Here is a 12,901-nt window from a genome sequence, read left to right as displayed (position 1 = left end):
GGGGAAAAGCAGAGAGTCCCTGACAACAGATGGCAAAGTTACCATATTCTGTGTGGTTCCGAATTCAGCACAGCCTTTCTCATTCCCTTCCCCCAGACCCCCTCCTTCTTGGGCTTGCCCACCCTAACTGGAAGCTTCAGGCTTGTTCTCCCTGTTGTGTTAAAGAGGAAAGGATGGGGGGAAGGGGGACTAAGTCTTGAAGCTTTCAACACGATCTAAGGCACAGCTATGCTATTTATAGCCCAAGGGAGCGAGTGACAGGGAGGGGAGGGACATGCAGCGTTTGCCTTGAGCTAATGGGAGCTGTGAGTGAGGGCATGATGGAGAATGAACTAGACTAGGGACAGAGGATGCTCCCAGTTGGGGTTGGAATGGGAAGAAATGGGGTTGAAAGGCTGGGAGAATCAGAGGGGAGAAAACATTAGGGGATATAGTTGTGTCTGGGGCACTGAAAGGGTAAGGAGTGGAGTAACAGGAACAGGCAGTGAAAGTTCCCAGATAATATGGCTAGGCTGAGGCCACTTTCTGGTGGAGGCAGTCTGTAACACCCCCACCCCCCACCCTCCACCCTTTTATACAGGCATTGAGTTCCAAGGACCTCTTAGCATTTGTCCAAGGACAGCTCCAAGGGCCACAGGCCTGAAGCCAGAAAGTACCTTTGGTATCCACTAATCTTTCTGAGAAGACTTCACATATTTTTTAATTTAATTTTTTTTTTTTTTCTGAGACAGAGTCTTACTCTGTCACCCAGACTGGAGTGCAGTGGTGCTCATTGCAACCTCCGCCTCCCGGCTTCAAGCAATTCTCCTGCCTCAACCTCCCAAGTAGCTGGGACTACCCAGCCAGTTTTTGTCTTTTTGGGTAGAGATGGTCACCATGTTGGCCAGTGTGGTCCTGAACTCCTGACCTCAGGTGATCCACCCGGCTTGGCCTCACAAAGTGCTGGGATTACAGGTGCGTACCACCATACCTGGCTAATTTTTTTCTATTTTTAGTAGAGAAGGTTTCACTATATTGGACAGACTGGTCTCGAACTCCTGACCTCATTATCCACCCGCCTCGGCCTCCCAGAGTGCTGGGATTACAGGTGTGAGGCACCGCGCCCGGCAAGAGTAATCAATAACTTCTTTTTTTTTTTTTTTTGAGACAGAGTCTCCCTCTGTTGCCCGGGCTGGAGTGCAGTGGCCGGATCTCAGCTCACTGCAAGCTCCGCCTCCCGGGTTCACACCATTCTCCTGCCTCAGCCTCCCGAGTAGCTGGGACTACAGGCCCCCGCCACCTCGTCCGGCTAGTTTTTGTATTTTTTTAGTAGAGACGGGGTTTCAAAGTGTTAGCCAGGATGGTCTCGATCTCCTGACCTCGTGATCCGCCCGCCTCGGCCTCCCAAAGTGCTGGGATTACAGGCTTGAGCCACCGTGCCCGGCCATCAATAACTTCTTTAGCAATTCTTATTATCCAGCCAGTCTGGGGCAGGCAGAACTCCCTGTTCCCAACAAGCAGCATTCTCAAAACTTTTTCTGGGCCGGGCTCAGTGGCTCACGCCTGTTATCCTAGCACTTTGGGAGGCTGAGGTGGGTGGATTGCCTGAGCTCAGGAGTTCGAGACCAGCCTGGGGAACACAGTGAAACCCCATATCTACTAAAAATACAAAAAAATTAGCCAAATATGGCAGCGTGCGCCTGTAATCCCAGCTACTCAGGAGTCTGAGGCAGGAGAATCGCTTGAACCCGGGAGGCGGAGGTTGCAGTGAGCTGAGATCCACCATTGCACTCCAGACTGGGTGACAGAGCAAGACTCCATCTCAAAAAAAATTTTTTTTACCTCTCTGGGCCTGTTTCCATCTTCCAAGACAGAAGAATCTGCTCTGAGTTTACCAGCCAAGTGGGGACCCTGGAAAGTGTGTAATGGAAATAGTGACACATTGCAGCCTTCAGATTGACCCTACTGTTCCCAAACCACAGAGCCTCAGGACAACTCTCAAGTTCTCAAATTGGGTTTTGATCCTTTCCTGCCTGAGCCCCATGTGGATTCAAAGTGATGTGGTTCTCACAGCACCCAGCTGTACCACTCCCTGCCAAAGGCTGGAAATGAGACCCATTTCCCTGTTTGAAACTTACAGCTTCTTTCCCCTTCCCTCCAGCAGCGCTCTGTCTTGTTCTAGGAATGGTGAGCCTTCATTCACTTATTCACTCAGCATATACTTCCTAAGTATCTACAATTTGCTGGCCTCTGTTCTAGGAGCTGGGACACAGTGCCCCTGCCTTTGGGGAGCTCACATTGTAGCAGACACCCGGGTTTGCTCCATATCCTGGCAAATGCCTGGACCCAAGAGCCTCTAGCCTGGAATTCTGACCTCAGTTTCTCCATCAGTAATGGGGTTAAAGGAAATCACTAGCTGCCAAGGTGGTAGAGGAAAGAAAGAAGTCTTGACTAGAAGACAAGAGCCTTAGGTTATATTTTCAGTTTGGGGGTTTTGGGGTTTTTTTGGATTTTTTGTTTGTTTGTTTGTTTTTGAAACAGGGCCTTGCTCCGCTCTGTTGCCTAGGATAGAGTGCAGCCCCAGGCTAGAATGCAGCTCAACTTCCTGGGCTCAAGTGATCCTCCCAAGTAGCTGGGACTACAGGTGCAGGTCACCACGCCTGTTCATTTTTACATTTTTTGTAGAGACAGGGTTTCACGACATTGCCCAGGCTGGTCTCAAACTCCTGGGCTTAAGCAATCCTCCCACTTTGGCCTCCCAAAGTGCTGAGATTATAAGCTTGAGCCACCATGGCCAGCCTACTTGTTTTTTAAAATATCTACAGGTGGCCAGGTATGATGGCTCATGCCTGTAATCCCAACACTGGGAGGCCGAGGCAGGTGGATCACCTGAGGTCAGGAGTTCGAAACCAGCCTGGCCAACGTGGCAAAATCTCATCTCTACTAAACATACAAAATTAGTTGGCATGGTGGTACATGCCTATAGTATCAGCTCTTCGGGAGGCTGAGGCAGGAGAATCGCTTGAACCCAGAAGGTGGAAGTTGCAGTGAGCTGAGATCACACTATTCCACTCCAGCCTGGGCAACGAGAGCAAAACTCCATCTCAAACAAACAAACAAACAAACAAAAAAGGTGCTCTACCAGAAGAGAGAGAGCTGTAGGCTTGGTAATAAGATAACAAATTAGAAAGTAAATGTATTGCCGGGCGTGGTGGCTCAAGCCTGCCTGTAATCAATCCTAGCACTTTGGGAGGCCAAGGTGGGCGGATCACAAGGTCAGGAGATTGAGACCATTTTGGCTAACACAGTGAAACCCCGTTTCTACTAAAATACAAAAAATTAGCTGGGTGTGGTGGCGGGTGCCTGTAGTCCCAGTTACTCAGGAGGCTGAGGCAGGAGAATGGTGTGAACCTAGGAGGCAGAGCTTGCAGTGAGCCAAGATCGCGCCACTGCACTCGAGCCTGGGCAACGGAGCCAGATTCCATCTCAAAAAAAAAAAAAAAAGAAAGAAAAAAGAAAGTAAATGTATTGTTCCCAATCTCTAGGAAGAAAGAGTAGGCAATGCATTTTGGGAGGGGGAGACAGGAGGATTGACTGAGCTCAGAAGTTCGAGACCAGCCTGGGCAACATAGGGAGACCTTGTCTCTATCAAAAATAAAAAAAATTAGCCAGGCATCGTGGCGCATGCCTGTAGTTCTAGCTACTGGGAAGGCTGAAGTGGGAGGATCACTTGAGCCTGGGCGGTTGAGGCTGCGGTGAGCTGTGATCACGCTGCTGCACTCCAGCCTGGGAAACAGAGTGAGACCCTGTCTCAAAGAAAACAAAAAGAAAAAAATGTTTTAATACCATTTTGGCTCACTGCAACCTCCAACTCCCGGGTTCAAGTGATTCTCCTGCCTCAGCCTCCCGAGTAGCTGGGATTACAGGCGTGTGCCACCACGCCCATCTAATTTTTGTATTTTTAGTGATACAGAGTTTCACTATGTTTGCCAGGATGGTCTCAAACTTCTGACCTCGTGATTCACCTGCCTTGACCTCCCAAAGTGCTGGGATTACAGGCGTGAGCCACCATGCCCGGCCAAGTTTTTTTTTTTTTTTTTTGAGACAGAGTCTCTCTCTGTTGTCCAGGCTGGAGTGTAGTGGTGTGATCTTGGCTCACTGCAACCAACCTCTGCCTCCCGGGTTCAAGCCATTGTTCTGCCTCAGCCTCCCGAGTAGCTGAGGCGTGCACCACCATGCCTGGCTAACTTTTTTGTATTTTTAGTAGACGGGGTTTTGCTGTGTTGGCCAGGCTGGTCTTGAACTCCTGAGCTCACATGATATACCCGCCTTGGCATCCCAAAGTGCTGGGATTATAGGCATTAGGTACTGTGCCTGGCCTTAAAGGTCTTCTTTTTTTTTTTTTTTTTTTTGAGAAGGAGTCTCATGCCTGGACTAAAGGTTTTCATTTGTCTTAATATGCCACAGAAAAGCACACTATCAAAAGTGTGCAGCTCAGCCGGGCGTGGTGGCTCATGCATGTAATCCCAGCACTTTGGGAGGGGGGCAGCAGTGGGGCAGGGGGAAGATCACCTCTGGCCAACATGGTGAAACCCTGTATTTACTAAAAATACAAAAATTAGCTGGGCGTGGTGGCACACACCTGTAATCAAGCTACTCAGGAGGCTAAGACAGGAGAATCAGTTGAACCCAGGAGGTGGAGGTTGCAGTGATCCGAGATGGAGCCACTGCACTCCAGCCTGGGTGACAGCATGAGACTCTGTCTCAAGAAAACAAACAGGCCAGGCTCAGTGGTTCACACCTGTAATCCTATCACTTTGGGAGGCCGAGGCAGGTGGATCACCTGAGGTCAGGAGTTTGAGACCATCCTGGCCAACATGGCGAAACCCCGTCTCTACTAAAAATACAAAAATTAGCTGGGTGTGGTGGTGCGCACCTGTAGTGCCCAGCTACTCAGGAGCCTGAGGCAGGAGAATCGCTTGAACCCGGGAGGCAGAGGTTGCAGTGAGCTGAGATTGCGCCATTGCACTCAAGCCTGGGTGATAGAATGAGAGTCCATCTCAAAAAAAAGAAGAAAAATAAAACAAATCAACCAAGTATGCAGTTCAATGTACTAACTGAACACACCTGTGTATTCAGCTCCCAGATCAAGAACAGAGAACCACCCGAAGATTTCATCTTGCCCGCTACCCAGAAAAGCTGATGCACTGCAAACAGCAGGTTTCCCCAATAGAGAAAGAATGTAATGAATGTAGAGGTGGCTACACGAGAGACTGGAGTTTATTACTGAAATCAGTCTCTCCCAAAATTCAGAGACTAGGGTTTTTTAAGGATAATTTGGCGGGCAGGGGGCTAGGGAGTGGGGAATGCTGATGGTTGGGTTGGGGATGAAATCATAGGGGGTTGAAGCTGTCTTCCACTCCTGGGTGGGATCCAGAACTAGTTGAGCCAGTTTACTGATCTGGGTGGCACCAGCTGGTGTCTCAGAATGCAGGATCTGAAAAAAATATCTCATACCAATCTCAGGATTTTTCTTTTTCTTTTTCTTTTTTTTTTTTTTTTTTTTTGAGACAGGCTGTCACTCTGTCGCCCAGGCTGGGGTACAGTGGTGTGATCATGGCTCACTGCAGCCTCGACCTCCCTGGGCTTAGGAGATCCTCCCTGCTCTGCCTCCCAAGTATCTGGGACTACAGATGCATACCACCAAGCCCAGCTATTTTTGTATTTCTTTTGTAAAAACAGGGTTTCACCATATTGCCCAAGCTGGTATTGAACTCCTGGGCCCATGTGCTCCACTCACCCTGGCCTCTCAAAGTGTTGGGATTACATGCATGAGCCACCATGCTGGGCAATATTGTGTTTTATAATAGTAATGTCATCCATAGGAGCAAAGGAGCAATTGGAGATGTTAGGAATCTTATGGCCTCTGGCTGCATGACTGCTGAGCCCTAATTTCTAATCTTGTGGCTGATTTGCTAGTTTTACAAAGGCAGTCTGTTCCCCAGGCAAAGAGGGGATTTATTTTGGGAAGGGACTGTTATCATCTTTGTTTCCAAATTAAACTATAAAGTCAATTCCTCCCATGAACTCAGCCTATTCCCAGGAATGAACAAAGGCAGTTTGGAGTTTAAAAGTAAGATGGAGTCGGTTAGATCAGATCTCTTTCACTGTTGTAATTTTCCTGTGTCAGATTTTTCTTTCTGTTGTTGTTTTTTGAGACAGTCTCTCTTTTTTGCCCAGGCTGGAGTACAGTGGCGAGATCTTTGCTCACTGCAACCTCCACCTCCCGGGTTCAAGCAATTCTCATGCTAAGTAGCTGGGATTACAGGCATGTGCAACCACTCCCGGCTACTTTTATTTTATTTTATTTATATATTTATTTTAGACAGAGTCTCGCTCTGTCACCCAGGCTGGAGTGCAATGGCGCAATCTTGGCTCATGCAACCTCCACCTCCCGGGTTCAAGCAATTCTCCTGCCTCAGCCTCCTGAGTAGCTGAGATTATAGATGCCCGCCACCACGCCTGGCTAATTTTTTGTATTTTTAGTAGAGACAAGGTCTCACCATGTTGGCCAGGCTGGTCTCGAACTCCTGACCTCAGGTGATCCACCCACCTCAGCCTCCCAAAGTGCTGGGATTACAGGCGTGAGCCACCGCACCCTGTCTTTTTTTGTATTTTTAGTAGAGACGGGGTTTCACCATGTTGGCCAGGCTGGTCTTGAACTCCTGATCTTAGGTGATCCACCCAACTTGGCCTCCCAAAATGCTTGGGATTACAGGCGTGAGCTACTGTCCCCAGCCTGTGTCAGATTTTTCTCACTGTCATGATTTTTGCAAGGGCAATTTCAACAGAACAGGGCCAGCCCCCTTAAAACCCCGTCATGCTCCCTTCCAGTAACTATTCTGCCTGCCAGGTAACCACTATCCTTACTACTTCTTTTTTGAGACAGAGTCTTGCTCTGTCACTCAGGCTGGAGTGCAGTGGTGGGATCTTGCCTCACTGCAACCCCTGCCTCCTGGGTTCAAGCAGTTCTCACAGGCACACGCCGCCACATCTGGCTAATTTTTGTATTTTTAGTAGAGACAGAGTTTCACCATATTGGTCAGGCTGGTCTTGAACTCCTGACCTCAGGTGATCCACCTGCCTCGTCTTCCCAAAATGTTGGGATTACAGGCGTGAGGCACTGCACCCAGCCCACTATCTTTTTCTTTTTCTTTTTTTTGAGACCAAGTCTTGCTCTGTCCCCAGGCTGGAGTGAAGTGGTGCAATCTCAGCTTACTGCAACCTCTGACTCAGCCTCCCAAGTAGTTAGGATTACAGGCACACACCACCATGCCCAGCTAATCTTTTGTATTTTTAGTAGAAATGGGGTTTCACCATGTGAGCCAGGCTGGTCTCAAACTCCTGACCTCAGGTGATCCACCTGCCTCACCCTCTCAGAGTGCTGGGATTACAGGCGTGAGCCACTGTGCCCAGCCCACTGTCCTTACTTCTTCTTTTTTTTTTTTCTGAGATGGAGCCTTGCTCTATACCCAGCTGGAGTGCAGCGGCACAATCTCCGCTCACTGCAACTTCTGACTCCCTGGTTCAAGCAATTATCCTGGCTCAGCCTCCCGAGTAGCTGGAATTACAGGCATGCGCCACCACACCCAGCTAATTTTTGTATATTTAGTAGAGATGGGGTTTAGTGCTGGGATTACAGGTGTGAGCCACCGCATCCAGCCTATCCTTGCTGCTGCTTCTTTTTTTTATTTTAGTTTCACTCTTGTTGCCCCAAGCTGGAGTGCAATGGCACGATCTCAGCTCACTGCAACCTCTGCCTACTGGGTTCAAGCAATTCTCCTGCCTCAGCCTCCTGAGTAGCTGGGATTATAGGCGTGCGCCACCACACCCAGCTGATTTTTTTTGTATTTTAAGTAGAAATGGGATTTCACCATGTTAGCCAGGCTGGTCTCGAACTCCTGACCTCAGGTGATCTGCTCACCTCGGCCTCCCAGAGTGCTGGGATTACAGGCATGAGCCACCACATCCGGCCAACTGTCCTTACTTCTTTTTTTGTTTGTTTGTTTGTTTTGTTTTGTTTTGAGATGGAGTCTCACTCTGTCGCCCAGGCTGGAGTGCAGTGGCACAATCTCGACTCACTGCAACCTCTGCCTCCCAGGTTCAAGTGATTATACTGCCTCAGCCTTTCAAGTAGCTGGGACTATGAGGCACCCGCTCACCATGCCCGGCTAATTTTTTGTATTTTTGATAGAGACGGGGTTTCACCGTATTAGCCAGGATGGCCTCGATCTCCTGACCTTGTGATCCGCCCGCCTCAGCCTCCCAAAGTGCTGGGATTACAGGCGTGAGCCACCATGCCTGGCTTTTAAAAATTATTTTATTTATTTATTTATTTATTTATTTGAGACAGAGTCTCACCCTGTTGCCCAGGCTGGAGTGCACAATCTTGGCTCACTGCAAGCTCCGCCTCCCGGGTTCATGCCATTCTCCTGCCTCAGCCTCCCGAGTAGCTGGGACTACAGGCGCCCACCACCATGCCCGGCTAAATTTTTTTGTATTTTTAGTAGAGATGGGGTTTCACTGTGTTAGCTAGGATGGTCTCGATCTCCTGACCTCATGATCCACCTGTCTTGGCCTCCCAAAGTGCTGGGATTATAGGTGTGAGCCACCGCACCCGGCCAACTGTCCTTACTTCTAACTGCATGGATTAGTTTTGCTTGTTTTTTTGTTTTTGTTTTTGTTTTTGAACACGGTCTTGCTCGGTCACTCAGGCTGGAATGCAGTGGTGCAGTGGCGTGATCACAGCTCACTGCAGCCTCAACTTCCTCAGGCTCAAGTGATCCTCTCACCTCAGCCTCTGGGGTAGCTGAGACTCCAGACATGTGCCACCATGCCTGGCTAATTTTTGTATTTTTTGTAGAGGTAAGGTTTTACCACGTTGCCAAGGCTGGTCTTGAACTACTGAGCTCAAGTGATCCACCCACCTTGGCCTCCCTAAGTGCTGGGATAACAGGCATGAGTCACTGCACCTGGCCTGTTTTGCCTGTTTTTGAACTTTTTGTAAATGGAAACTTTTGTGAGATCCATCTTGTGTGTAAATGTAGATTGTTCATATTCATTGCAGCATAATGTACTATTATGTGAACATAACACAATTTAGCCATTCTACGGTTGACAGGCATTTTGGGTAGTTTCTAGTTTTTTGGCTTATTATAAATAGTGCTGCTATGAATACTGTAGGACAAGTATTTTGGTGAACATTTGTACACATTTTTGTGGAATTGCCATAGAATTCCAAAGTCATAGTATATTCATAGGTTCAGCTTTAGTAGTGTAGTGGCGGAAAGGTGTGATACCTTTCCTCATCCATCATAAGGGTCATAGCTGACACTCCTATAACAAAAGCCAGATTAACAAGAGAAGGGCATAACCAAGTTATTTAACCAAAGTTTTATGTAACACAAGAGCCTTCAGAAATGAAGACCTCAAAGGGCCAGGTGCGGTGGCTCACGCCTGTAATCCCAGCACTTTGGGAGGCCGAGGTGGGTGGATCAGGAGGTCAGAAGTTCAAGACCAGCCTGGCCAACATAGTGAAAACCAGTCTCTACTAAAAATACAAAAAAAATTAGCTGGACATGGTGGCGGACACCTGTAGTCCCAGCTACTTGGGAGGCTGAGGCAGGAGAATCACGTGAACCTGGGAGGCGGAGGTTGCAGTGAGCTGAGATCGCACTACTGCACTCCAGCCTGGGCGACAGAGTGAGACTCTGTCTCAGAAAAGAATAAAAATAGAAGACCTCAGGCCGGGCGCGGTGGCTCAAGCCTGTAATCCCAGCACTTTGGGAGGCCGAGGCGGGCGGATCACAAGGTCAGGAGGTCGAGACCATCCTGGCTAACACAGTGAAACCCCGTCTCCACTTAAAAAATACAAAAAATTAGCCGGGCGAGGTGGCGGGCGCCTGTAGTCCCAGCTACTTGGGAGGCTGAGGCAGGAGAATGGCGTGGACCCGGGAGGCGGAGCTTGCAGTGAGCTAAGATCCGGCCACTGCACTCCAGCCTGGGCGACAGAGCGAGACTCCGTCTCAAAAAAAAAAAAAAAAAAAAAAAAAAAAAAAAAAAAAAAAAAATAGAAGACCTCAAAGGGCCGGGTGCGGTGGCTCACACCTGTAATCCCAGCACTTTGGGAGGCTGAGGCAGGTGGATCACGAGGTCAGGAGATCAAGACCATCCTGGCTAACACGGTGAAACCCTGTCTCTACTAAAAATACAAAAATTAGCTGGGCGCGGTGGTGGGCGCCTGTAGTCCCAGCTACACGGGAGGCTGAGGCAGGAGAATGGCGTGAACCTGGGAGGCGGAGCTTGCAGTGAGTGGAGATTGCGCCACTGCACTCCAGCCTGGGCGACAGAACGAGACTCCGTCTCAAACAAAACAAAACAAAAAAACCTCAAGACCCAAGGACAATTGTCGGCTTTTATGCTTAGGTTCAATGCAGAATGGACATGCCGTGTAGAAATGTGATCAGACAAAAGGGGTATGATGTAATGTAACAGACTGAGCGGGGAACCCAACAAGGCTTGTCGGTTCAAATTCTTCTTGGCCTCCCAGTGTAACATTCCTTCCTCCAGGGTATTCCTTCCTGGTTCCTCTGGAATGAGGGTCTTCAAGGGGGAAGAGAAAAGGGGGAGAGTGACCTTTCTGGTTTCATGGCTTGCTTTGGGGGAGAGGGGTTCTAGTTTCTGTGACCTGCCTTGGGGAAGAGGAAATTTTATTTCTATGACTCGCTTCAGGGAGAAAGAGGCGGGAGACAGGAGGGCAGGAGAAGGTCAGAGAGAGACTTTGCTTCTGAGGCCTTCCAATCTCCTTTAGTTCAAAGCACTCAGCACACCAAAGCTCCATAATTTGGGACATTGTTTTCTTTCCTTCTTTTTTTTTTTTTTTTTTTAGACGGAGTCTCGCTCTGTCACCCAAGCTGGAGTGCACTGGCCAGATCTCAGCTCACTGCAAGCTCCGCCTCCCGGGTTCACGCCATTCTCCTGCCTCAGCCTCCCAAGTAGCTGGGACTACAGGCTCCCGCCACCTCGCCCGGCTAGTTTTTTGTATTTTTTAGTAGAGACGGGGTTTCACCGTGTTAGCCAGGATGGTCTCGATCTCCTGACCTTGTATCCGCCCGCCTCGGCCTCCCAAAGTGCTGGGATTACAGGCTTGAGCCACCGCGCCCGGCCTCTTTCCTTCTTTTTTAAAGAGATGGGGTCTCGGTCTGTCTTCTAGGCTGGAGTGTAGTGGCATAATCATAGCTCACTGCAGTCTCCTGAGTAGCTGGGACTACAGCCACCACACCCTGGGATAGCATTTTCTGAGCCTCAACAGTAGACATTGCCAGTTTTGCATAGTCCGCTGGGTGCGTGCGGTGGCTCATGTCTGTAATCCCAGCTCTTTGGGAGGCCAAGGCGGGGAGATCACTTGAGGTCAGGATTTGAGACCAGCCTGGCCAACATGGTGAAACCCCATTTCTACTAAAAATACAAAAATTAGCCAGGCATGGTGGCGGGTGCCTGTATTCCCAGCTACTCCAGAGGCTGTGGTAGTAGAATTTCTTGAACCTGGGAGGTGGACATTGCAGTGAGCCGAGATCACCCCACTGCACTCCAGCCTGGGCGACGGAGTGAGACTCTGTCACAAAAACAACAACAACAACAACAACAACAAAGTGATTTGTACTAGTTTACAGTTGCAGGCTGTGAGAATTTTAATATTTTATTCAACAGGTACAATGATGTTGTTTACTGTGTTATTTTAGTTACATGTTATTTATTATTATTTCCAGGTATTTTCAGAGTTTTCACCCTGGTCATTTTATTTTTTTCACTTAGTTTTTTGAGACAGGGTCTCACTCTGTCGCTCAGGCCGGAGTGCAGTGGCGCCATCTCAGCTTACTGCAGCCTTGACCTCCTGGGCTCGAGTGATCCTCCCACCTCATGCTTGGAGTAGCTAGAATCACAGGTGCGCGTCACCACACCCGGCTAATTTTTATATTTTTTGTAGAGATGGGGGTTTTGCCATATTGCCCAGACTGGTCTGGAACTCCTGGGCTGAAGCAATCCGTCTGCCTAGGCCTCCCAAAGTGCTGGAATTACAGGCATGAGCCACCGCGTCCATCCCACACTTGTCATTTTAAATACATCTGTAGAGAGGTAATGTGATAAGGCGTGGGGACAGACTACAGCAATCACAGGGAGAAGTACTTAAATGCTCCTAGGCCAAGCAGGTCATGAAATGATTTAAGTAGCTGAGTGGGGACACTGCCTACCCGGACAAGGTGACTCAAGAGGAGCTGCCATGTGAAAAGAGAAGCTCAAAGTAAGCACGTTTTGACTTTTTAGGGAGGCCAGAAATCTGGATTTTAATATTTTGGTAATTAATTCATATTTTTGGAAAACACCATACTGGCCACAAAAAACTGGTCAGTGCATTAGGTGCCTAGCCTTCAAGTTTTCCACTCTGGGGCTACCCCTTAGGGCTTGGCTTTGGGTTGGGGAGTTTGACTTGCAGCAAGTAACCTCACTTGTTAGCGCTTAATTTCCTCTGGTCAAAAGGGCAAAATAATAAAAGCCTATCCATCGGCATTCCGATGCTCAGATGAGATAATTCCAGAGGTCGCCCATCTCTTTACTAAGCCTTACTTTATTAGCCAAAGTCTCACTCTACTTAAAGCATTTGGAGCATTTTCGGTTTCCTACTGGGCATTTTAAAACTGGGGATTCCTATGCATGAAAAATTTTCCCAAGTCCTCTGAATGGGACCCTGCTGGGATGCAAAGAGTTAAGAGGAAATAGCCTATTAAGGTCTTGCTAATCCGAGAAGTTCAGGACCTGAAAAGTATCTAGAGCACTTCTAAGAGCCCCGACTCAAAGACGCGAG

The sequence above is a fragment of the Rhinopithecus roxellana genome, chromosome 19 (assembly GCF_007565055.1).
Source record: "Rhinopithecus roxellana isolate Shanxi Qingling chromosome 19, ASM756505v1, whole genome shotgun sequence".
Taxonomy (NCBI): domain Eukaryota; kingdom Metazoa; phylum Chordata; class Mammalia; order Primates; family Cercopithecidae; genus Rhinopithecus; species Rhinopithecus roxellana.
This window is presented reverse-complemented; position numbering follows the sequence as displayed.